The sequence below is a fragment of the Poeciliopsis prolifica genome, unplaced genomic scaffold, assembly GCF_027474105.1.
Source record: "Poeciliopsis prolifica strain line A6 unplaced genomic scaffold, Auburn_PproV2 SCAFFOLD054, whole genome shotgun sequence".
In the NCBI taxonomy this organism is placed as follows: Eukaryota; Metazoa; Chordata; class Actinopteri; order Cyprinodontiformes; family Poeciliidae; genus Poeciliopsis; species Poeciliopsis prolifica.
The window spans coordinates 2,441,147-2,467,966 of NW_026562429.1; the positions used below are offsets into that span (position 1 = coordinate 2,441,147).

Sequence of the window (26,820 nt, forward strand, 5' to 3'; positions counted from 1 at the left end):
GTTTTTAAAACCAGAGTCCTACGTAAATTTCCTGTAACTGTGACCTGGGGCAAACATTTTGGGTTTCCTCCCACAAACGCCTCATAGTTGTTGGACTCCTGGCCCGTTCCTCCTGAGAAGGTTTGTATGCTGTCTGAGTCACATGAACTTCCAGATCTGCTCATAAATTCCCAGTTGCATTATGGCCATAATTTAACGATTGACTTTGTTGTCCTTAAGCCATTTTGTAACCATTTTGACTGTTTGTTTGGGGATATTGTTGACATTAGATGTTGCTTCAATATTTCTACTTATTATGTTTTATGTGATGAAGTGCACCACATCCCCACAGCATGATGCTGCCCCCCCCACAGTTGGGGTGATATAACATGAGTTACCAGCATCACCATTTTTCTCCACACCCTCCTCTTGATATCGTCGCTGGTTTCTTGTGACTTTCTCATCGTGTCAAACCAGAAAGCAGTTTGTTCCAGCTGTTAAAATGCCTCCACAGGTGAGCCTCCAATTAACTCAAAAGTGCCAGTCAATGGGCTTTCCCCCATTGTTTAGAGATAGTCATCATTCTGTATGTAAACGTCTGTCAATGAGGACACATTATTTCCTTCATTATTTTGGCTTTTAGAAAATATAAATCATTATGATAATTCAAGCTGGCTTTAAACAAGAGAAGTTTGATCTGATTTAACCTCAGAGAGAAAAAAAACTAGGTGTTTAATTTAATTAAATGTATGTAAATCTAAGAAACATATTAAGCCATTAAAAAGTAAATTCATTTATTTTTCCTCCTTCAAGGCACATCCGTCTTTCCATTCAGGCTTGTGATGCTCTGCATTCAGTTGGGACACCCTTGGAAGGTGGTCCGTGTGCGCGCGTGTGAGTGTGTGAGAAAATAGGAAAGGAGGAACAGGAGGGGGGGGAAGCTAAGGTATCACTTCCTGATCACTATCTTATATAATCACGTGTTAACAGAGAAAGACAGGAGCTGAGGATGAGGGGGAGATAATGGAGAGAAAGGGAGGTAGGAGAGAAGAGGATCCGTGTGTTGCAGTTGCGGATTGAGCTGCAAAGGGACCAATGGGGGGCCGTCTGTCGGCCTGAGCCGCCGCAGTATCCGCGCTCTATTGGAGAACGTGCGCACAGCCGGTGCCTGCGCTCGCGCGGTCGTTCGCGCGCACACACGCGGATCGGAGAGAAGAGGAGAGCAGAGAGTGGGCTCTCTGCAAGCCGCGCACAGAAGCTTTGCCCCTGTGAGGATGGCAGCGGGCTGACCGAGGCGGGAAACCGGAGGAGTGTGGATAAATACGGAACAAACTCTTAACTCGTGCTTCGCTTTTCTGCGTTCGGAAGCTGTCGCGTGTGTTGAGGAGGGTGCGCGCGGACAGGTAAGGAGATGAACAAGTTTTTCTCTCTTTTTTTTTTACCGTCTGTGCATGGGAGCGATTGGAAGTTGACATTTGCGCCTGTGCGCGCGGCTTTAGACGGGCGTGTGCATCCCCGCAAATTGGCTTCAGCCGGACAATTAGATTGGAGTCGAGCTAAATGAAATGAAGTGCGTTTGGCGAGGCGAGTTTTGACTGTGCCAGCGTACAGAACGGGGCGGACTGTGCGCACCAGGGTTTTTTTTTCTCCTCTAATGAGCGCACACAACGCCTCAGTGGAGTTATGAATGATTGACAGGCTGAATAACAGAGTAAGAGTCTAGGGGGGTGCCCGATTCCCTCCATCAACACCATCTTCAATGTGTGGCCAGACTGGGATTTACGCGCACTGCAGGAAACAGGAGTCCACTCTGGGGGACTGCAGCTTCTATTTGAAGTCTATCCGACTACAGTCTCCGTCCACTTCCGTCTAGAGGGGGGACAAAAAAGAAGGAAATGTATGTCTTGTGTTTAGGTTTCTGTGCAGATGTGCGTGGAAAGATGCGATGCAGGTGTCCTCGTTCATGTTGCATTGACGGGGTTCGGCTGTGCGCAGGGAGAGCCGTATGGCTGCCAGTTTGCATGGCATCCTTTAAAGGTGCTCACCTCTCATCGTGAGTGTTCGGGCTGCAGTGGGTGAAGGAAACCTTATCTGTGGGAAGGAGTTGCCTTCTGCTGTCTAAATCCAACAAATGCAAGTCTGTGTTCTTCACTAGAAAGCAGAAGAAGTGGCTGTGAGGGTTAATTTTGATGGCTTTTCCCTTCTCTTAATTGGGGCCCTGGGGATTTTTAGAGCTCTTACTTTCTGGGTATTGCAGTTAATGCCATATTTAGTGTAGTCTAGATATTAACAACTTAATTATTAGTAAAGGTAGCATCTATTTATAATGCAAACCAAATATTGGCACATTAAAACCACAATGTATTTCAATAGGATTTTAAGTGATATGGCAAAACATATGGAAGCAAAATGATACTCGATTTTAAAACGTGTGCTGCACATTTATATTCTACCTTTTCAGAGGCAATACTCCTGGAAGGCTTTTCATACCTGAAGAAATTTTGTTCAAACATCTTTGTAAAATAGCTCCAGCTCAGTCAAATTGCAGGAGTATTTTTGTTTGAACTGTTTTACTGTAGTTTTGCACATGACAAGTCTCCTTATTGTTGTTTAAGGACAATATTCCCACATTATGATGCTGCAACCACCTTGTTCACCATGGGAATCTCAGTCTACTTGTTTACTGTGTCCAAAGTTAGTTTTTTCTTTTTTCTTCAAAGGTGATGCAACTTTAAAGGTGGTATCCTCCTACTTATCGGATGATACATGTAGTTTTATTTATCAGACATACTATAAAACAAGAAGTATTGTCTGAAATTAAAAAAGCCTCACTAATATGTCAAACATGACATTTCTTACCTTATTTATACATTTATTTCATAATGTTCCCCAAAACTCGACCATAGATCTTCCAGTAGTACATGAGTTAACAGTTCCAGCTAGCTTGAAGTGAAAACCAGCTTGTGGTCTCTTTCAGAGATTCTCTTCCCATCAATACTTTCATGGATGGTGTTGAAGGGAAATGAGGAAGCTCACTTAATTCTGAAGAAGCTCAAACAGCCAGTGCTGGAGTTTGAAATGTTCTGGTCAGATGCCCGGTTTAATCTGGCAAGTGCAGCATTCTGGAATATTAACATACGCAGAATAAATCACACCAGATGTACAAAAATATCAGTATTTTCAGACTCTGGATGGGTTTAGATGAACACCGTTACGTTGCACAATTAAGTGTTCACACCTTAAAGAAAAGAAAAAAAAAGTATTTTCCTCCCTTGCAAACCTCATTTAGCTCATAAAACACCTTTTAATATCAAAATGAGGAATGAATCTTCAAATTATTTAACCTATCAATGGTGCATTCACACCAGTCCAGTTTAGTCTGTTTTAGTTGAACTCCAAGTCATTTGTTTAGAGGCTTTAAGTCTGCCTTAAAGCCTCAGTCTCGGTTTGGTTGAAGTGAAGTCTGGGACGATTCAAATGCATATGTGGTGCAAGCAGGCCGGAGAGCACTCCAAAAGCAGGAAGCAGACTCCAGCGCAGGGCATAATGGGTAACTGCAACTGGTACAAATGCAGTAGTCTAACGCTAGCAGGAGAAATAGCTTGTGATCTGTTGCCAAAAACAAAGGAACTCTTGCAAATCCTACTGCTGCAGTCTAATGCTACTGAATTTTTGTCTACATTTTGTGAAAAGGAAGTTGTGCTCGTGTCAACTTTGGAGTTTATTTTGTCGTTTCCCTCACTGGTTCTGGGTACCAGGCAGTGATGTAAACGATTCAATACCATTGCTTTAAAGCAGTGGTTGCAGTTTTCATATCACTATAAATTATAAGATAACTCTATTTAGTGTCCATTCAGGTTACATTTCCTGATTAGCACTTATTTGATCAGGAATAGTTAGACTAAAAAAACATTTAAATTATGTTTAGGGTGTTTTAGTGCTGTGATTGATAGAATTAGTAAGTTTCTTCTTACACAAGTTTTAAAGGTTAATTTGTTAAAGTGTGTGAGACATAGCTAATCTTTCTTTAACCTTAAACATGTTTAAACAGATGGTCATAATTCTCTTTAGGCTGAGATACTCTTTAGTTGTAGAACTGTCTCTGTTCACTTTCTGTGCTGCCCCTTTTCCTTTCTTTCCTTCAATAAAACCAGTTCTGAAAACAAAGGGCAGAACACATGGGAGAGCTGCAGAAAGAAGTAGCTTTTCTAGATCTTCTCCTTCTGTAGAAGAATTGATCCAAATTAACATTGCCTGTGGTTCTTTTTATTTAGGAAAACAAAATACCTATCTGTGATGAAAAAATAAAAAAAAATGTTTGCTTAAACACACCCATAAAAACCATTGTAGTAATAAGCAGACAGAACAATCATTTACCATTTAGAAGCTGATATTACCAGTTGCTCTGAGCGTCAGTGACCACCTATAAAAATGATGGAGGGCCCCTCGTTGCGCACAGGCCATCAGCAGCCCAGTAGTAATCCGAGATGAACTGCAGATGTTCTGAAATGAAAAACTGGTCCCTCTGACACGGCTTGTTTTTATAATAGTGCATGTTTGGATGAAAGAGTCTCAGGGTTAATTGGGCCATCATTGGCGCCCAGTGGTTCAGTCAATGTGTTGTTTCCTCTAAGCACATACCTGAATGCTACAAGTCAAACTTGCATCTGATGCAGATATTGTGATAACCCCACTAAAAATGAACAGTTTTAATCTCTTTAATCCTCATTTGACACCAGTGACAAGTACCCCTGATGTGTTGTGTCAACTGAAGTGTGAATGCTTGTGTGTGTATCAGTCACACTCAAAACACAGCATACATTTTAATGGGATATGTTGCTCAGCAATTTGTAGTATTGCTAATATTTGACACAGCAAAAAGTGCAATTTGCATCACACATTTCACTTACTGCAACTATTCTGTGAATTAAGGGAGCTACTTTCATATAAGGTGAAGGTATGGAGGAGATTTCCACAAGTATACCCTTGTTTTTACAAAAACGTTCCACGATTTTGCTCTTACACTTTTAGTCCCCATTTTAAGTGCAGTGTTGCTTCGAGCAGTCAGTCATCTGTACATGAGAACATAATAAAAGGAATTTCCAGATGTATTTATCCCAAATAAAAATAGAAAATGTTACTCATTGGACATTTTTTCAACAGGAACACTAAAGTGTTCCTGTTTGACCATATAAATGTACAAATTAGAATTATGAAAATAAATTAATGTAATGGAAACATGCCAATTTCGGAAAACTCATGTTTTTCAAAAAACATTTTTACACTGGATGAGGTGTTTTTATCTTTTATTTTAAGTTTCTACTTTTAGGGTAATTAGAAACTAGCTTTGGTCAGGGCTGGACAATATGGCTGAAAACTGTGTCATAATACAAGCGTTTCACATCATTGAATAGAAATAATTATTGATCCATGGCTCTCTTTGTTATTTTTGAGCAGGTATGAAGCATAATGGCTGCTGTTACATAAGTTATTCAACAAGTTGTTGCTAGGTAACTAACGTGTGAGTGAGTGAATTGATGCCACCAACTTTTGACTATTGAACATTTGATGAAACATATTATTTAAAGATTTTTATGACGTCTCTATCACAATATGTATTAATTTATTGTCCAGCTCTACTGCCAAGCAAAAATAACCTATGAGAACCTTGTTGAAAATGTATAACAGGCTCACTCTATACGCATTTCTGAAATTAGCTTATTTTGGTGTTTTCTTTTCTTGATCTTTCACTTTTATTTAAAATCTTTTCAAAAGAAATGAACACTTTTTCAAACGTCATAGCCTCTTTGTTCACTGGCCTGAATATTAGTTTATATTTCATTATTTTGACAACTTTAGTAATAAAATTCAGAATTCTGGTTTCCATTTTGAACAATTAATTTCTGTCGCATGTAGTTTTAGAATGCTAAATTTGGTAAAAACATTATGAAATCATCTTGACTTTCAAGGTCAGCTTCTTCTACTTTTGGCTAGAAGGTCAGATATTCTTAAAAAGAAAACTACAACGGGAAACTCTGAGTAAGTTTTCTTTACACTGAGTGCAAACAACCTCAAACAAACAGGCTGCCCCCAGGATTTATGGTCCCAGTTAGAATTGGCTCACTCCAGGTGGCTACAGTGAGCCCAATACAGTTTCAGTCACATCACTCGCAGACTAGACAGGAGGGAGAATAGTGGATTACTATAACAACAGCACAGCCGCAAGGCTTTTTAAAAGATGAATCACGCCTTTCCCCCCCCGACATTCTCTTCCCTTCATGGCAAACAAAACCTGGTAAGTGACTGGCTCATCCTGCCACTCAGGGCTTTGATTCCTGTGGGAATTGTGGCTTTGAAAAGGCAAGTGTTGATGAGCCTTGTCAGTGATGCCATCTTTTCTTTAAAACCAGAAGGTGGTAAAGCAATATCATCTCCCTGCTCCGAATTCACTCGTGTCACATGTTGGTGTGGCTTGCAGATATAAATGATGCATGCAATTTTTGGTGTTACATTTCACCCCGACAGGGACGTGTGCTGAGCTCAAACAAACATGAGTGCTCACATCAAGCATCAAACAAGCACAAAACACTGCGTTTTAGATTCCTGGCAGCAGACACAGCTGTTCATTTGAAATTGGTTAAAGAGGAAACAGGCAGCAAGGAGTGAGAACAGCATGGAAAACAGAGCACCACCTAGTGAAAATTAGATTATCCCTCAATGGGTTTTGTTTTGATATTCTTATTGATGTTGGTAAAAATTATTGGTCAGTGCTGTTTCTTCATTTCACACACCACTTGTTCAAATCTGGCTCTGATGTTTAAATTTTCTGTCTAGCAACTACTGCCAATATAAAAAAAGATATATAAGCCTTTAATATGAACAAAATGAGTCCATTTCATAATAAAAGCCAAGAAAAGAGAACAAACAACCATCACAGAACATTTACAAAAGCTTCCAGGATATCTGGTGTTGCTATTTGTTTGAGGTGACAGAGCGCTAACTACTAGGTTATTTGACTTATTCAAATTTATTCATGTAGTTCTTCAATTACTGACATTTGACTTGCTGATGTCCATCTTGTGAGCCTGAGGAGGATTCTAAATGCATCCTGAAAAGCCACTTGCAGTTTCTTCATTACAGCTTTACTATAGTTTCACCACAAGTGAGCCTCATAAAGAGAATTACAATATGCTCGAAAAGGGAGAACTTCAACATCGTCTGTGCCAACATATTGCATATAGAGCTGTCTCTTTATATCGACATCACAGAAATCACTTCCTAGAAAATGGCTTAAATATTTCACTTTACTTACCACATCTGCATGTATTAAATCATTAACAAGAAGCTTAAACTCAGTACACCCAGACTTACAATCATGTCATTCAACAGACAAATTATAGAAGAAAACGGGAGACAAAACTCCACCTTGTTTGACTCCATTAGCTACAGAGAAAGATTCATTATCATGAATGTAAATTCTAGTTAAATACGCAAGACACACCCTACTTCGTAGTTTAACAAGCAGCTTATAAATGTGACTATAAGAACTATGTATTTCTTCTTTTTTAGGTGTGTCTGTGTCTGCTTAGCACATCAATCACAAACCAAATATTGGTCTTGAAAACATTATTATCATACGTGTGGGCACCAGCTGCAAAGAGGTGTGAAAAAAAAAACAAAAGTCTTTTCATGATAAGAAATTTATCAAGACAAATGTGTGTGCAATAAAGAAAAAAAAGTTACTCTATCAAACAAAACTTGTTTTATTCTGTAAATCCAGTCTTGGTTTGCTCATTCGATGATCAAAACTCACAGAATCTGCATTTCCACCAACTTGAAACCATAACAAAAACTCAACAGGAGACCTATTCCAATTGCATACGAAGTTTGACAGGACAATACAATCTATGATGTGCCTCACCAATGATATCAGAAAGTCATTATGGAGAAAGTGCTGTGACTTTTAGTCGGAAATTGATGTTTTTTGTCATATTCTCATCTCAATGTTCGAGTTTTACAGTTGGACACAGCAGTATGCATCACTATGACATTGTTGCACTATGGGTTTCTTCAGTATGGGTGAAAGTAACATTAGAATGATTCATCTCCTACTCTCTCTGGCAGTGACGAATGACCAACAAAGCATTTCCTTTAAGAGCTCTCAGCACTGTAAAAGGACGAGTGATTGTGGGCAAGCATCTACAGTGGGCTGCTGCATTATGGTGTTTATGCTTTTCATCTCAAGAGCACGCAATAAATGAAAACCCTCTCCTGCCCGGACTCCCAAGGAAACCAAAAAACAACAGCTTTCTTGATTCCCTTCCAGGGATGTTTTCATTGGTAAGTGTTAAAACTTTTAGACTTGAGAACTCAAAATACGATTTAAGGAGTCAAGTTTGTCTTTGTTCCAGTTGGATAATGTTTGATCATAACCAGTTACAGATAGACCTTTCAGATCATATTGTAGTACTGTCAAATTCAGGTGATCATATATTGCAAGTCTGTCTTTCAAATCACCGCCAACTGTATCAGGTTATTGATATCACTCCATTCTCTTACCTTAGCTATTCAGAAAATAAATGTGATAGAATATTCAATAATTTCACTGAAGTCTGATACAGAACTGCACACAGTGGAAACTGTTTTGGCACAAAAGCAAATGACTCCACACTTTCAATAAGTGGCAAGAAAAAAATAAATGCTCTCACGACCAACACCCAGATGAGGTGGAAGATGATGGCTGGATGGCAAACTGCTCCCGATAGGGTGTTAAATAGTGTTTTGTTTAGGTAGTTCAGGTTCCCAAGATGTGAATTCTTTATAACAGATGGTCTCTACCAAAAAAAAAAAACATCAACAAGCAAATTTTCTGTGAATATCTAAACATTGTGTTCCACAGAAAAATCAAACAAATAGGTAAATCTATATATTCTTAGCCACAAATAGATGCTGTTTTAGATATTACAAGTGGAATAAATGTCACTATCCTCACGTGTTGGTCTCCAGAAATGGTAATTTATTCATCATAGTAAAATTGTTTATTCACAGGACTGAAAATTTTAAACAACATGGAAAATTAAAGCTTGACTTCCTGTCCATGTAGTACTTGGAAATCTGAAGGTTCTTAGTTTAAGAACCACTTGTACCTGAAGATGCTTCAGCACCATCTTGAGGCGTCGTGTTGGTTTTGGCTTTGACCTTGTGGCATCAGGAAACCGATTGCTCATCTTCATTTGAGTCAACATAAAATAAGATTTTTTTGAAAAGTCGTATTTTCACCTAGAGATTCAAAATGTTTGAATAGCTTTATATATGATAAAACTACAGAAGATATATTTTCCAGTTTGATGGATATGAGCTTATTCCCTCTGCATTTTTGCTCCCTTTTTTTAGAGGAAGAATGACTTTGCGGAATATGAAAACAGAACCATTTGATTGCCAATATGCTGCATGAATAGTTAATGCTCTATTAGAGGGTCTGGATTTCCAACTCCCATTTGTGAGTGTTTGCTCAGAGATGTTGACTTTTTTTAAATAGCTGTAAAGGATGAACTGTCATTATGTAATCGCTGTGCGTTTGTGTCTGGCATCCTGGGGGCTGCCTCAAAGTGCTTCATTTTTGTTCTCTGCTTTAAAGCGTCGGGTTGATGGTTAATGCCTTTTGGTCTCACTCTGGGTGCCTCAGCTTTATATTTTTTATGGAAGAGCTGTGTTCTAGTCACCTGGGTGCGTCTCGTATCACACTTACCCCCCACCAGATTTACATTTTAAGCTTCAGGCATTTCATTTACACATTTGTAGTCAGCAAATCACACAGAATGGGGTGGCAGATATTCAGCAGTTTGCTGGAGGAGAGCTCAGCAGAATAGAGTGAAAGCATGCTGATGGACATTATTGGAGTGAACATAAAATGACAGGGATTGAATAAAACAACAGTGCAAAACATGTTTTCACACGTTCTCCACTGTGGAACAGCAGCAGAGTGGCTTTTTAATTTACATTCCCTGCATATATTACTTTATAGAGTCTATTTTAGAAGCTGTGTAGAGTCTTGACTGGGTGGAAGGGGGGGAGTCGTGTCAGGTAGTTGTCAGTGTCGCAGTCCAAAGAGAAACCCAGATGCGTGACACTGATAAAACATTAGTGTGCTGCACGCCTGCTAGGCCGGCTCACCCTTCACAATGCATCGCTGGGATGTTAATTGGACCATGCCAGTGCCTCATAAGAAAGAGGAGGAGGTGAGGAGGTGATGGACATGGCATCCATAGTGATTTGCAGATTTGCGGTGGATGAGAGGCAAGCCGTGGGGGGCTGTCCGCTCCAGTTAAGACGGCCATCGGAATTTCAATGCAACTTGAATACTTGCAGCAAAGAATATATTCAATGCTAAAGCCATTATTTTCTGGAATGCTTAGGAATTTAGATCCATTTCCAACTCACCAGCTCGAAGACTTATGTAGATTTATGTGTCATAGACAGTAAGAAAAATAATCGTCAACTTTTGACAACAGTTTTAACACAAACTTGGTATTTTATGTAATTGCTCATTAAAAAGCAAGGCATCCTGTTAAACTGGAATGAGCTGGCTTTTAAAATATTTCTTGAAAATAATATCTACACTCCACATGCAACATGCTGCTTTTAACCTAATTATACTCCAGCTTTGCATAATTTCTAACATGCTAGGTGTTTAGAAGAAAGCTAACACATTATCCTGAAAACACAGTCCTTAATTCGAAACGTCATGTTGACCGGATCATTTTCTTCACACCCATTTTACAAAGAAGGAAGTGAAAAGCTAGTAGCGTCAGATCCCCAAAGACTGGCTGGTGTAATTGCAGAGAAAGGTACATTTACATGCAGTGCTCTTAGCAAACACATGGCAGAAGTTTAACCGTTTTACCTAAACAATAAACCAGTACAGGAGAAGCTATTCTGCAAGAGCACCTTCCAAATCTTGAATAGCACCTGTCCTTCCTAGTTCAATGCATCCACTGTAAACTCGCCTTCTGCTGTCACTGTTACTGGTGTATGATAAAATAATATATTTAAAAAATCAAATATTAGCAGATTGTCAGCTAATAATTATGCAGCCAGTTTGAGGCAGCTGTAGAGCTTTAAAATATATAAATATAAATATATTTCACACATCAGATTTTTGTTTGAAGATATTTTTAAAGCAATGCAACATTTTCACTTCTGATTTATTCATCTTTCTGTCTCATAAAATCCTAATAAAATCCACTAAAGTTTGTTAGGTGTTACTCAAATTAATATTCTTTCACATTGTAAGTTATGTCATTGTAGCGTTCCATACATATTTACACCATAATAATTCACATTGTTTCATCCATAGTGTAAAACAACAATAAAATTTAGTGCATTACTATTGCTGCTCACGCTCCATAAAGATGTGCAGTACATAATCAGATTTCATTGGAACAGCTTCCAAAATTGTGACTGCACTATTCACTTTGCAACATCTGCCCACTTCCTCACCCCAAGGGCTTTACTGTACTCGGTAGCTGCTGCCAGACTGTCAGATCATGTTCCAAAGTGTCAAATTGCTCTCTGTGTATCAGAATGAATCTCAGAAAGCAATTAGAGGGAAACAAGTCAACAGTCCCGTGCCAGCAGCCAGATTCTAAACTCACTATAAAATCATTTTCGATGTTAAAATGGTTTTATGTGATACGTTGGTGTCAGAAAATGTTTCACTTAAATGAAAAATTTGAGAAATAATATAAAGTAAACACAATTATTTAATCTAACAATCCAAAAAATAAGTCATATTTGTTTAAAAAAAAATATCTGTAGGCTGTTGGCATCTTTCTTCACTGGAAATTAAGAAGACTGAAAATCTTTTGTATAAAGAAAATAGTCTATTAGTAATTAGTTATTCATGTTTAAATATTCAGCAATTATTTATCATCTATCATTTATCATCAGTGTTGGACACTTGAAACCTGTGAGCAGACTTACCAATTTCTACTATTGTACTAAAATTATGTGATTGCTATTTAATATTAATATTACTCATTAGCATTCCATTATAGTCTAATGTCGAAAAAAACATTTAGAGATAACCTTGGGAATACTTCTCACATCTCTATGCTATATATAAACAAGATACACGTTTGTTTTACACTAAACTAATGATATGTGTGCAAAGGACATCTGCAGTGCAATAACTTTTGTCTAATGTATTCTATGTGACTCATTGCACAGGTATCTACACCTGATGCAGATTAGTGTCCAGAATGCTGAAGGTCACAAAGTGCATTGAGAGCACAAATGAGTTGATTGTTCATTCAACAGAGAGGTTGACTTTGGCATGCTCCAGTCACTTCTTTTCTTTGCCAGTTGTGGTTAAAATTAGTTGTTTGCCATTTCTTTCTATTCTTTTGATGGCGTTTTGAAGGGTTGTTTTTAAGATTTAAAAATAGGCTAAAATTTGGGCAATGAGGAATATGTGAAGAAATTGACATTCAATTCAGTTGTAGCAATTCAAAGCTACTTTATTTAACTTAAAAAGAAAATTAAATGTTATTGTAACTTGTAACATCCAAATATCTTCAGTGTTATCATGGATGGAAATGTTGGAAGGATTTCCAACAGCAATTAGTTTTGCAACAAATCTGCAAAATCGCATTGACTGAAGAAAGTAGGAGTCTCTTGGGATGCTAACAGCTCAGTTAAGGGACGCGGACGATATTTCACCATAGCATGTATTGGATGACGTCAATTGCTGGCGAGCACTGATAATCGACTTCATCTGGTTTTGGTGCTCCATTATGAGCAAATGAAGAAACGGTTTTGAAGTTGTTCCTCTCTGTTTCAACTCCACTGGGATTTTGTATTGTAGTTCAGATACTATTTGAGCTTTTGAGATGGTAATCAGCTCCTCCCAGTTGTAAAAAAAATACATTGGATGCAGAGAATAATTGTTAAAACAGTGTGTCAAACAAAAGATCAACTAAAGTCTACAAAAAGAACAATTCAAATCTAACAGAACTCAAGATAATGAATAGAGGCGAAATATATTTCAATCAAACTCAAAGTAACAGTGAAAGAAAATACTTGAAGACTCAGGATAATGAAAACTGTAGTGAAGGAGAAAGCAATAAAACTCTTTGAATTTCCGCTTTTAAAAGCTTTCAAAGTTGGATTAAAAGGTTTGAATCAAATTTATCAACACGACTCCCTTGGTAAACTGTCCTTTCACTTGCAGCTTCGTCTCGGTTGTGTGTGTCTCACCAGCTTCTTTTTTATTTGGACGATGAAGCATATTTGTCTGTTGCTGCTCCTAACAGCCCCCCACACACACTTACACGAGTTGCTGTGGGCCGTTGAAAAGCAAAGAAACAAGCGTCTGTGAAACCCCCAGATCTCTCACACTTCATCCACTCATGTGGGAACCTACCTGGCAGGGAGAAGGAAAACTTATCTGTGTATGAAATGCGAATGCGAATAGCTGCGGCCCCACTTCGTGGATGAGAGCACAGATGCTTTTTCCTCATTGTAAAACCCACCTGCTCCTTGTGTTTTAGCATTTGTTGAAAGTGTGAATTCTGCCAAACCCCAGTGGCCTCAACCTGAATTTAGACTTCTCAAACAGGAGGAGAGGCCCAGTGCTGGAGGTGATATGAATATATTACCATCCTGAATCCACCTTGTGTCTTTGTCTTTTGTTCTGTTTGGCAAGGGACGACATTAATCCCAATAGCACGACATTTAGTCAAGCATTTCTGAAATCTGTAATTTGCTGATTAGTGGATTGATGGAAAACTTGCCAAAAGTGTAACTGTGATTAATCAGTCAGCCATTCATGTGTTTAATTGCTGCTGCTTAAATATGATGATCTTGCTCTTTCCAGGTTGATTTCATTAAGAAAGGAATTCAAAAGTCGACATGTGGGTGGTTCTTTGTAAACAAATGAAGGTTGCCGGAAACTGAATAGTTAGTGTTATAATACTGGACTTCTGGGGTGTAATAATACAGTGTACAGTGAGGAGTTGCAGACCACAACCACGCATGAAGACCTGAGACTTGTGAATGCTTGAAACAGTTTATAACTGCCTAGTTGTAATTTGCCTGTGGTTCTATTTTACAAACACCAAATATGCATTAAAACACACAGTGGAAAGTATCTTTCCAGTACCACTCTTCACAGCTCCATCAGAGCTTTCTCCAATTGAACTGGATTCCCTCCAGTAGACTTTCTACCAGACCAATCAGTGAACAGAAGAAACTGTGAATGATTTTGCTATTTTAATTTGTCTGTGGTTCTCGCATTGGCAGCAGAGGAAGTGAACATTCATGTTATAAATATTAGTGATTTGGTCAAATTTAAAACTTTTAACACAGTCCATCCTCCACTAAGCAATCGTTTCTCAGTAGCCAAGGACCCGGGCCTCTGTATGAAGCAAAAGGCTTGTTTTTACCAATCCTATGAAATGATTCCAAAATGCCACAGATTGAGATTCCATGGGAAGCATTTAGATGATACATTTATATTCCCTATTGAAAGCAACAAAACAATTTGTAAACTAAATTAATTGGCATACTTTCTTGCAAAAAAACAAAACAAAAACAAACACTGCATGTATTTTCATTTTTACAAGTCCAGATCTGCGGTCCCCACCATTTTCTTGATTAATGTGCTCTAATGTTTCAAGGATACAGTCTGTACTCCACGGCGCCTCGCCATCTGCAGCTTCTTTATACGTTTGTGTGGGAGACAGGAATGAGCATTTTGTGAGTTCATGAGTTTTCAGTGTGTTACAGGCATCTGTGAAATTATTGCAAAATCGTAATTAAATTAACTATCAACGATAATTTTAAGTATTTGCTCTTTTTCCATTTTAATATGAGATATTAAATAAGAAACAAACAGCAATGACCGTGATCAGGTTTGGTATCATTTCTTTAAACTTAAAAACAATGATTGTGAGTAAAATGATGCTCTGCTTATTCAGACTTTAAAAGTGGATTAATCAGGAGCTACTCATCTGTAATGAGTAACGTTAATCTCAGTTAACGTTACACCTACACAAATGTGACTGTGCTTTTGCTGTAGTATGAGCATTCATTTGCTATTTCTGTCACATCACGTCAGTAAAGCAATTTAGATAATTTAGATGAAGTCCAATTTAGGTCATTTGTATTACAAAAAGTAACAGCTATAACATTGTACACGTGGATACAGAGCAAGGCCATATTTATAAAATAGAGAGCAGCTGAAGTGTCTGCAATTCTTGCCAAACTATGTATAGATTTTACAGTTAAAACCAGAAGTTAATGTATACTGAAAAAAAAAAGACACATTTACTTTTTTTCCTCACCTTCTGAGGTTAAATCAGAATTACCAGATAAATGCCAGAAAACATAGTAATATATTTTTTGGGAACTTAATGTGAAGTCAGAAGTTTGCATTTTGTCAGCATCAGGGATATTTGTTTTAAACTGTGTGGTTTGAGTCACTGTGGCGGCGCAGGGGAAAAAGCACAACCCACATATTGAGGCCTTAGTTCTCGTGGGGATGGTTGCAGGTTCAATCCTGCCTGGTGACATTTGCTGCATGTCTTTCTTCTTTCCTATTAAACTACATTGCAACATAATTGCAACAATATTCAATATTTTCATTTTAAATAAAACTTAAATGCAGCTACTTTCTACATGCTTGAATCGCATCAAGACAGCGACTGCTGCTGCTCAATAATTACCCCAGGCTGTCCATCGCATTGAATTGTGAGAAGCGTTTTGTTTTCATCTGACAAAAGCCTGATTCATTAGATCATCAGCATTCTGACTGACAACTGCAATACTCAGCTGGCTGGAAGACTTGCGTTCAGGCATATGTCAATGCTGTCTACTGTTGATGGACCCTCATCTAAATGTTTTGTGGCACCTCTGCACTTAGCGTGGAGAGTGATGACGGTGATGAGAGCTGAAAAACTGTGATTTGTTGTTTTTTTTATTGTGCTGTGGCCAGCAGATGGGTGCTGTCTGCTCCATCCCAGCGCTCCTGCTGTATGATGACAGCTCAAGAATCCAGCCATTGAACACACAACAGATGGGGTATTTTCCATCTTCTACCCAGTTCTCATTAGGCAGCCAAACAACATATAGTGGGGGTTGAGGAGTACAGGCATGTTTTCTAATTAAACACGAAGGGAGAAAAAGAAACAACAGAAACACATTTCCTGATATAAAGAAGTTTCTTGTATTCTCTTAGGTTGGCATGTAGAACACAAGGAGATGGAAACATCTCCAGTTATGCCAAGCTTAGTTTTGCTGGTTCACGTGAGGAATGTCTTTGTTTTGAGGTAATCATAGCTGAGTATTAGAACAGATGGTATTTGGAGAGTAGTGTAGCGGAAGGACGAGTTATTGTTGACTTTGGGAAGGATGGTGGGAGGGGGTGACGGAGATGCCGTCTTCTCCTCATGACTCTGTGGGAGTCCTTACTGCAAGTGGTTTAATTACCTTCAAGGCTATTCTGAGTTTTGGAACAAGATTTTTATTTATTGTAGTTCACTGCAGGGGTTGAAAAAAGACTGAAATGCAAGGCCCAAACTTTTTTCATTTATATTTCTGTATAGGAACAGCTGAAAACAGTTATGTACATACTTTGTTAAAACAACAGAAATGCATCTTTCTAACCGTCTGACATTAGAATTCTAACTTTCCTTAAAGTTAAAAATGTACCTAAAGTTACTTAATGTTTGGTAGAATTGCCCTTTAAACTGTATGACTCGGGTCAAACAGTTTTGATATCCGTTGTCAAGCTTCTCACCACAGCTTAGAGAAATTCTGCCTCGTTTCTCCAAACAGAAATGGTGTAATTGAGCCACATTGCTCACACAGATCTGCTCACAAACTAACTATTGACCCTTTGCAACTACATCACTTCATCATGCAAGGTGTCATGATGGATGCCAGAAGTGAGGGAAGGGAGTTTTGCATGGGAGAACTGAGATTGTTTTTGCCAGCATAGCCATGGCTTCCACTTGTTTAAGTCGAGCTAATTTGTCTGTGGAAGTACCAGACATAGTTGGGGCTCTTGTGGTCAGCAGTGTTTACAAAAGTTGAAAATAGCTAGCTTAGAAACCGACCCTTGCCTTCTTCCTCCTGATGTGTTGATTGGATCAAATTGCCGACTTTTAAATAGTCTAAAAAAGTCTAGATTCTCACCAGTTTGCTAGGCTACATGATGGTGGGGCATTTTCTCCATGGTTACTAATGATTAGACACGTACCTTCTCCATAATTTAATGTTATTTGCATCTTACTAATCATTCTTATAAAGGATATGAATGTTAATTGTCTTACCTTGTAAAAAGTGTTTGCTGTGAATACGCAGATGTCTGCCAGTCCTTATGATTGACAGCTGCTGTCCTTCTCTGTTCTTACCTCATCAAAAGGTTTACGTTAAAATAACAAGTTTGGTTTGCATCCTTGTCTGTTTGTGCAGTCCACCACACAGCACCCATGACCACTTTTACAGTGAAATTGACTGAATGAAAATGATGTAAGGCTTACCAACTCGCTGTTTCTGGCACGCTTTACAGGAATACATAGGTTTATGTAGTGGACCGCTTTCTGAAGAGCATGACACCATGTGAAAACTGTTAACAGAATAGTCCTTTGTGATGGCCATGCCAAAACATGGACTTTGTTGTCCTTAAGAGACATCATCATCTGTTCATATTCCCTTAGGGACGATCATTTCAGACCAGAACGGGACCCATTTCCTTCCTGAACGGTGCAATGCCCGGGCGATCCCAGAACGTTTTCTTGCATTGAATTATTCGTGCAGATGAATCTGACACCTTGAGGAATCTAGAGTTGTTAAAAATTACCTTAAAGATTCTTTTAAAACATCCATGGCATCATCATCTTCCCTTTCCCAAAATGTTTCCATGAAAACTTTTAAATGTCTGATTTCAGCAGAAGAAAAGAAATCACACACATTGGTCGTTTGTATTCCTAACTGACGTAAAACAAGAAATTCTTAATTTTGTTTGACGTTAATGAGAAAAATACTTTTTTTTATTGTCTATGTATGTATCTTGTCTCATAACTTATAAAAAGTCGTCTTTCACTGTTCACACACCAACTTGGATGATAGTCTACTTTTTATCAACAGGCACACTCTTTTTTAAAATAATTTCTTAAGTAAGTGTACTTTCTGTACCCAGAAATATAATCCTGCTTCACCTTCCTAATATTAGGCAAGGAGAAAGTCTGGGATCCTCAGATCTAGATCTGACAAGAAGACAGGCCCTGTGCCGTGACATGCATAGAGCCAGTTCATGATTATTAGATGTAATTTTGTGCCCACCATCCTGTGCTTGTATAATATGAGCAAAATTCCAGCCGTGCAGGTGTTGGAAAGTGAGCTTAGGAAATCTTTAACTACTTTTACATCAAATTGGAGAACTATGGAGGTGATGTAAGGCATTTGGAAAAACTTGATAAAGTCACATAGAAGTGGAAAATGAAGCACTTCCAATATATCAGTCTGAATTTTTATGTTTCGATTGGAAGTTTTATTTTTAGTGCAGCTCCTGCTGAATACGCTTCACATCTACTCAATTGTGGTCCAGTTTTAGGTATAAAAAGACATTATGGAGAAGGATTGTGTTATGGTGACATTCAGAGACTAGGAGGTGTAAATATATAAATGTGTATATATTATATTTCAGCCTGTGTGTCTATTTCTAACCCTGCTGGAACCCATTGTAAAATAAAGCATACTTCTACTTCTATTTCAAAACACACTATAAATTCAAGCTTGTGTGCCCAGTTCTTGTTTAGAGAAACCACAAAAGATGTTCATAAAACTTAAAAAAACTTAGAAGTACAAAAAAAAGTATCTTCTTCAAATTGGCAGGGGGGCTGTAGATGGAGGAAACCCACCCAGGCACGACGCCAAGCTTCTTACAGAGAACCCCCCTCTGAGAATCCACCGAAGAACCCCCTGCTGTGATCCAGCCATGCTAACCGTGAGTCAAACGAGGTGCTGCGTTCTCTATATGGACACATATCTGTAATTTAATTCGTCATTATTGAAGCGATGCCTGCGGCGTCAAACCTACATGTCTATATTATGCGCTATATATCTGTATTTCTGCCCTTGAGTACTTCAATACAGAAAAGAACTTCAAAGCTGGTCAAATACAGAAAAACACATTAAAAGCTGAACACATTCTGTGGGTATATAATAGACAGGAAAGTTACCTTGTACGATCCAGATTGGGAATTTTATGACTTTTTCAATCTACTAAAGACAAAAGAAACCAACATCAACCAGAATGAAGTTTTATTTTTCAGCCTCCACTAAAGAACTAAAGAACTTTTTGCTAATGTGTGATTAAACTACAGTTGGTAATTTGACATGTGTTCATTTAAAGACCCTAATCTGCGTTAATACGCCAATGAATGTAATTTAGGACTGTGCACGAGACATAATAATGTCCTGTTTGTTGCCCACAGCTGGCGGTGCTTTATATTCCAGTGTGTCAGTCAGGCTATGTGTTTATTTGCATATAGAGTGGGGAAATGAGATCTGATCACAAGTGGTCACTTGAGACGGATGCAGACACATTCTAATGGCAAGTGTGAACTGACATACTTAGAGCCGTCCCCTGCGTGATCCTATGACCCGCGGCGCATGTTAATGTCAGGTGTGAATGGAGCTTTTGGTGCATTGAAGCTGCACGGTTCAAGCAAGTGAGATTTTCTACAATGGCTTGCTTGAGTTTTTGTAATGCAAAAACATTTAAAAAAATATTTGTAAAAATTTGTAATCTGAATTTATTTTACAAACAAACTGTGCTGGTCATTAGCATACTGACCCTTATAAAAATAACTCTGACTTTAATCTTTATTAGAATTTTGAAACAATTTGATTGAACATGAGGTAACAATGATGCAAACAATTGTCAACTGAGTAGGTTTGTGGTTAAATGAAAAATTCAGCAAAACTTCCCAATTTCTTTTTTCGATTAATTGATTAATCAGAATTATCGATACAACAATCATCAGTCGCAGCCCGAGTGTCTTTGATGGTGTTTGGTTGCACCCGATTTTATTTTGGCATTTTAAAAATGAGATCAAAGATTTTATTTAAAACCTTAGAAATCTTGCTGAAAATCAAATAATTTCCCTTCCACTGTATCTGAATTGGCTTTATATGTTTAAAGAATCCTGCAGTTTTGTTTCTTCAAGATATTAGAAGGTGACCAGGAGAAAAAAAAAGAGTTTTAACCGTTTATCTAGTTTATTAGAATAACTGACCTGGGATTATTCTGCTTTGTTCTTTTATCTTGTTTCAGTGAGATGACATTGTGGAAGTATTGACTCTGGTTGGCTGAACTTCTAAACTGCTGGCACTGCTCTCCAAACTATGTGTCTCCTTCAATTTTGTGGAGCCTCCAGGGTGTGTTGCACAGTTAGAGGATTGCCCCGCTTGTGAAGCTGATCACACTAATCTGCTTTCTTTCACCTACAGAGCTAGGTCAAAGCATCCACGAGTCTGCCGGCAGGAAGCGCCTATTTATAGAGCCGTTTCCGATCAATCAAACGTATTTCCACAGTTATGGTAAAAGACGACGGTGTCGTTTGTCAGAAAATCAGAAGCTCTGCCATTTTGCTGCATTTGATTCCGAGAGGAATGGCAAAAGTGGAGTGATTTATATTTTAGCGCTGAATAAACTAACAAACTGCTACGCATAATCAAGAGAACTGAGAAAAACTATTTGAATTCCAGGAAAAATGTGAGAAAAGAAAGAGCTGAAATGAATACAACACCAGAAACTAATTTAGTTCATAAAACCTCATGTTCATTGGCACTTCACCCAACAAGTCATTTTATTTGCCAACTTGTATATAATATATTTTATGTGTTTGAACCTTTTATTTGATGTCTGTTCAGCACTTTGGTCAGTCTTGCTGGAAATGTCTGTGGGGAAAAAAGATATTCATATAAAATAAAGGTTGTTTACAAGCTGTTAAGTCATTTGATCACTTATTTCAATGCAAGTTTTATGTTCAAATAATACATAAACTCATTTTCTTTATGTAATGTTGAGTAAATAAAACCAATCTCACTTTTATTATTGTCATACATAGCATACAGCATTTTTAACAACTGAAGGTAACACAGTTGCTTGATTTGGCTGGAAAACGACGCTCTGCCTGGAAAATACATTAAATATTCAGAATGAAAATAGGTGATGCACAAACTTTATAAACATAACAAGATTTCTTCACATTTAAGTGCACAAAAAACACATTAAGAGATACTACAACTTAACTGACAATGCAGTGGTACTTTCATTTGCAGATTTACAAGCTAAGGAGGATTAAAATAAAGTCAAAATACACAGGAAATGTACAAATTTAATAATAATCAAATTAATAGAAGTGCAACGTCTGCCTTAAGAATAGCAGTAGCTCTGATTTTGTTCTTATGAACTCTTTAAACTTCCCCAGAGACATGAAAACATTCAGCTTTTGTATGCTCTGAAGATTATTCCATGACCAAGGTTTCAGAAAAAGAAACAAATATACTCCATCTATACAACTTTTTCTATTAAAACAAGCAACAACCTTCATCTTTCATACCTCTGTCCAGGGATTCAGTGTCTAAAGCTTTTACAAGCAGCTGAATTCACAGACCTTCAGGGATGACAAATTAATCTGAAACTGAACATCTTGTGACAGTTCTGGACTTTTTGTCATCATGTGGGAAAATCTCAATCAACCTGATGAGGCTCTTGGGATTCATTTAGAAACACATGTAAACAACAGTAAAATGGTTCTTTATTCCCCTCTGAGTATGTTGCAAACTTGTGTGTTTTTTTGTCCATATTTTACCTCCAAACTTAACCTTTTTCTTCAGCCTGTTGAGGTTTTTGGACTTGAAGTTTAAATCGGGACAATTTGAGACACCCATGAATCAAAAACATGGAAACGCAGCGAATTTTGAGGGGATTAAAGATTAATGTAGACTATTATTTTTTAAATGTGCAAAACATATTGACAGTATCTTTAGCTTTAAAATCTGACTGCCCTCACCGCGGGTTGGAATCACTCTCCTATAAAAAAAGGAGAGTGATTCCAAACCAGAGCATGAGATGCTTCATCAGAGAGGAGTAAACCCAAACGCTCAGCCTCATTAAAATATTTTAGGTTCATAAAATCCTGTTATGTCGGTCTAACTTTCGGTATCTGCCAGCTGCTTCGTTCTGGCCACAGATGTTCTCTTCCCAAATCAAAACCACCAGATACAGGCTGGAGTTTGTCTCATTGGGTACTGTTGAAACTAAATAAAAGTATTTTAGGTGAATAAAATACTTCAATATATATTATACAATTATTATAGACATAGATTATTGCCAGTTAATCAATTAATTGAATCTAGAATTTGGCATATTCTACTCAATTTTAATACAGTATTAAAATATAACAAAAGATGCAAATTAATCATTTCCTTGTTTTCAAAAGAAAATAAACATTTTATTGCCTAAAATGCAATAACAAAGCTAAAACTCTGCCACTTGAAGAGCTTTGGCAAAAACATAATTATGGACAATGAAGGATCTTTCTTTATTCATTTAAATGCAAAATGTATATATTTATTGTGCAGTTTTGGTTTAATTACTTTTCTGAATGTGTTGGTTTTTCATGGACTTTTTTGAGTCTGTAAACTTTAGTTAATGACTAAGAGATTGCAAAATTATTTGATGCACAATTTGTAATGTTGTATTTCCAAATTTTGGTGTATGTTACTTGATTTTTTTTTCTGCTAGGCCAATATAAAGTAGTGCATAGTTGTGAAATAAAATATAAATTTAAAAGTTAAAACGTCAACTAAAAACTTGAAAAGTGTTGAGTGCTTTTGCATTCTGTTCTTTTTACTTTTGATGCCTCTAATAAAAATCCAGTGCAAATCAATTCAGGAGATTGGAATAAGTCATGCACATTAAATTTGTACTTTATGGATTGGAACAACAAAAGTCAATTGAAAGAGTGTCTTATCAAGTGCAGGTTTCCACAAACACCAAACAGATATTTGAACTTTTTGACCAACATAGAAAAAGTATTGTAGCTTAAATAAAAACCACATGACCATGGAGAAGTAAAATGTCTCCCAAAAACAAATATTTTTATCTTCTCTGATGTTGAAGTTCTAAATTTGAAGGAAAAAAAAAAAAAACGTCTCATGCATAAATTTGGTATAAGAATATATTCAAGAGGTTTTCATGCTTTCCAAGACAGTGTATCTGTTGAGAAACTTTACTGGGGATTTCAATGGTTATGTTAACAGATTTAAGAGTACCCAGAGACCAGAAGTAGAGTGAATAGGTCCTGCTGATAATCAGTCACTTCAATACACAGGATGAGATGTTTAAAGAAACAAAAGAAAGGCTCCTGATCCAGTCGGGCTCAGAGGCAGTGTGAGCTCCTGTCGCCTGCTGCAAACAGCTAATGTTTCGCCCCCTCTGCTAATAGCGCATTCGATTTTAACGGCTCTGACTTTCTGCTGATGTCAAGCTTACCAGCCGGATCAAAGCATGCATCGCTGGGCCTCTGCTCCGTTCTCGGAACAATGAGGGTCAGCCGCAGAGAGGCGGCCGCAGCCAAACAGCATCTTGACTTTTCACCTAACCAGAAGGGAAGAAATAAAGCATTTTGTGCCTGTTTACAAAGGATTGTTTGTTGCCTGCAGTCTCAGAAGATGTTTTGCTGAGCTTGAGTACAGTAAGTAAGTAAACAAGGGGGCTGGAGCAGGAACAGAAAACTCAAATAGCAAGGAAGGAGAAAATAGGGAAACAAAACTGTTACAATATTCTAAATAAGAAATGTTCCTGAGACAAAAATATTAATTAATGTGATGTTTTTGTAGTTCCTATTGATTTAGATCATGGTCACGGTAAAGGTCAGCATGTCATACAGATGCTATATATTTATTCACCATTTTAAAGCTTCTATGTTTATCACAATACCAGTTTGTTTCAGTGCATAGTCAAGTTTTTAGTTTAGGTATAAAAGATCATTGAGGGCCAATCTGAGAAACAAAACACCACGTTTTGCAATGTTTTCTGAAAACTCCAAATACAGAAGCTAATACTGTCACGATATTCTTACGCTGTCTTTGTTGGCCTGAAACTTTTATTCTAAATAGATTCTACTGAGATGGAGGTAGAGGTTAGGACCATCGCCACTAATACTTAAAACTGCCTATATTAATTATTTGAACCCCAAATATACTTTAATATGCACAGTAGAAACCGTATGGACATGAGCTAACCACAGAAGCTAATGTCCAAAGCACATCCTGTCATCTATTTCTGGCTTCATGTTTGAGTCTAGAGGGGCTCATAAATTAATCTTTTGCTTACTTTTCCTTCAGTAACAACTTCCAGATTGAAGAGTGTTGTTACCACTTTAGAGGCTGTGCATTAAATTATTGGAAAGGGATCAGATTTTTGCTAATGATGTTAAAAGATAATAAATCATAAGGAAATGCAACCTACTAGCGAGAGTCGGTGCAAAAACATAAATTTGAGGTCATTTGGTTGCTCTAATTGACCTTAGGTATGAGTGTGTGTAGGTGGTGTGTGTCTATATTTCCCTGAAATGGACTTGTGGCTCGTCCTCTGTCCTCTTGCCCAATCACTGCTTAAGAAAAAAGATCCTGCTGCTTTGAGTTTCTCTTGTGCAAAAGTGTTGATGAGATAAGAAGAATCAATTATGACTTTACTAATCTGACTCATTTGTTTTATACTAGAAAGTAAAACCTGTCATATCAGAATTTTTCAAAATTACATTCTGACTTTAACCTTGTGTAATGAAGTTAGCACACCCAATTTCAAGCTAAATTACATGAGCGCATAATTGTACCACGTCTGAGATTCAGCTCCCACATCATGACCCGTCTTGTTTAACTCTGCATATACTGTGCGCAAACACGGCATGAGCGACGGGCCCCGCTCGAAACAATATCATTATCGTCATCGGGAATGCGAGAAATTATTTTTGTTGATAGAGCCAGATGCTGTTGATTTCACGGCTCCCTGAAATGTATTTTGCTTCGAATCAGCATGATAATCAGACAATTAGGAGACTGATTGAAGAGAGCCCCAGGAGGCCGAAGTGAAACCAGTGGAAAAGCGAATCTTGTTGTTACTCACTGAGGTGCCACAAATGTCTCAACAAGTCTTTGTGATACAATCAAAAGAACAAACATTCATACAGATGAATGTTTCAACAGCTTCATTAGTATTCTCTTTGGGGTTTTATATATATTTTCAGTGAAAGAAGTAAAACTGTGCATGCAGATGAGCATTGTCTCCCAGATTACACGTTTAGATTGTTGCTTTTATCCATCACTTTCAGTCAACATGGCCAGCAACCATAAGTTCATCCTGCTCAGCTACATCATTAGCTTGTAGGTATTAGAAACATTTGGATTAGTCAAAGGGTTCTAAGCATATCCTAATCCATGTGGTTTGTAAAACATATTTATTTTCTTTGAAAATATTTTAATAATTATTCTTCAAAGTGTGTAACAATCAAAAGTTTCATTATTGCTACTTTGCGGCTTTTCCCCTTTAATCTTGTCGCGTGTATTAAAAGAGATAGCGAGCAGGAGAAATGTTGAAGTCTTTCAGCACCAATATCCTGTTAAATATCAAATACATGCCTCTGTAATCCCTTTAAAGCTGCTGCTCCGTGCTCTCAGCTTCAAGAGGGCCATTTAAAACTGTGCGACATCCTATTAATATGGGACATAAACACCTTTGTAGCACTTTCTACTTTTTTTTTTACTCTAATTTTTATTTTGTAATGAAGGCAGTGGGTTTTTATTGTCCCTGTTTCATCGTATTAAAGTGTTATCAAGTGTTGCCTTGAAGCATATCTGACCAAACAAAGCAGCAGTTAAATCCCTCTGCAGGAAGAGAAAAAAGTTGAAAATTAAAATTCCCTAATGACATTTCTTCAAAACTCTTGGATTTGTATTGTGATTTTTATAGCTATCAATAAATGTTGTCTCTAATACTGTCACAGAAAACCGAAAGTAATTAAAGAAAGCCAGTTAGTGGAGAAAATTGGAGTAAGGATTTTAACATGATGCTAAATCTAACATGATGCTAAATGTTGTTAGCTGCAGTAGTTATAAAACCTGCATTTAAAAATAAAAACATTTTGGATGTGATCAACAAAAAAATGCGAGCAGATACATTTCCCATTAAAATTTTGAATTGTGTTTTGCAGAAAGGCAAGAGGTGATTTTCCGAATACTGAAGTGCAAATGGCTGAGATTTCACTGATAGATTAGCAAAAAAAACTTTATCTTCTAAATGCCTTCATGAAGAAAAAAGCATAACTGAAGTCAAATTTATTGTAAAATACAGATAACTGATTAATTTGTTCCTATTTACAAATAGTTCATCCATTTTCTCTAGTGCTAATACGAATGTTATCACAAAATGTGAGTGTGCTATTATTGCATTACAGTCAATTTAAATAACATAGAGTAAGTAAAAGTAACTGATATAATATTAGTGTGGAGCAACTTAACAACAATTAACAGGCTGGATATATATATATATATATATATTATATATATATATATATATATATATATATATATATAATTTCATTTTCATTTTTAATTTGAGTCATGCAGAATTGGTCTGATTTTTTTCCATAGCAACGATCAGAAGCAAGACCTTGCACAGGAACTCCAGTGTCATTCATGACATCTATGATGACCTCATGAGGTCATCACAGAGGTCTGTGAGGTCATGATAGCCTATGAGACCTT

At 37.4% G+C, this 26,820-nt stretch overlaps 1 protein-coding gene across 3 annotated transcripts in view; it reads left to right on the plus strand.

Moving 5' to 3' along the window:
* The first annotated feature begins 1,102 nt into the window (after nt 1–1,102).
* Nucleotides 1,103–26,820, plus strand: part of LOC129378961 (cadherin-18) — a 116,454-nt gene continuing 90,736 nt past the window's right edge. For 2 of the 3 annotated variants that reach the window (XM_055059467.1, XM_055059469.1), the window contains exon 1: nt 1,103–1,382. The gene's annotated coding sequence lies outside the window, so the exon portion shown is untranslated. Of the gene's footprint in view, nt 1,383–18,876; nt 18,989–26,820 lie in introns of all 3 variants that reach the window. The other variant, XM_055059468.1, reaches the window with a different exon arrangement.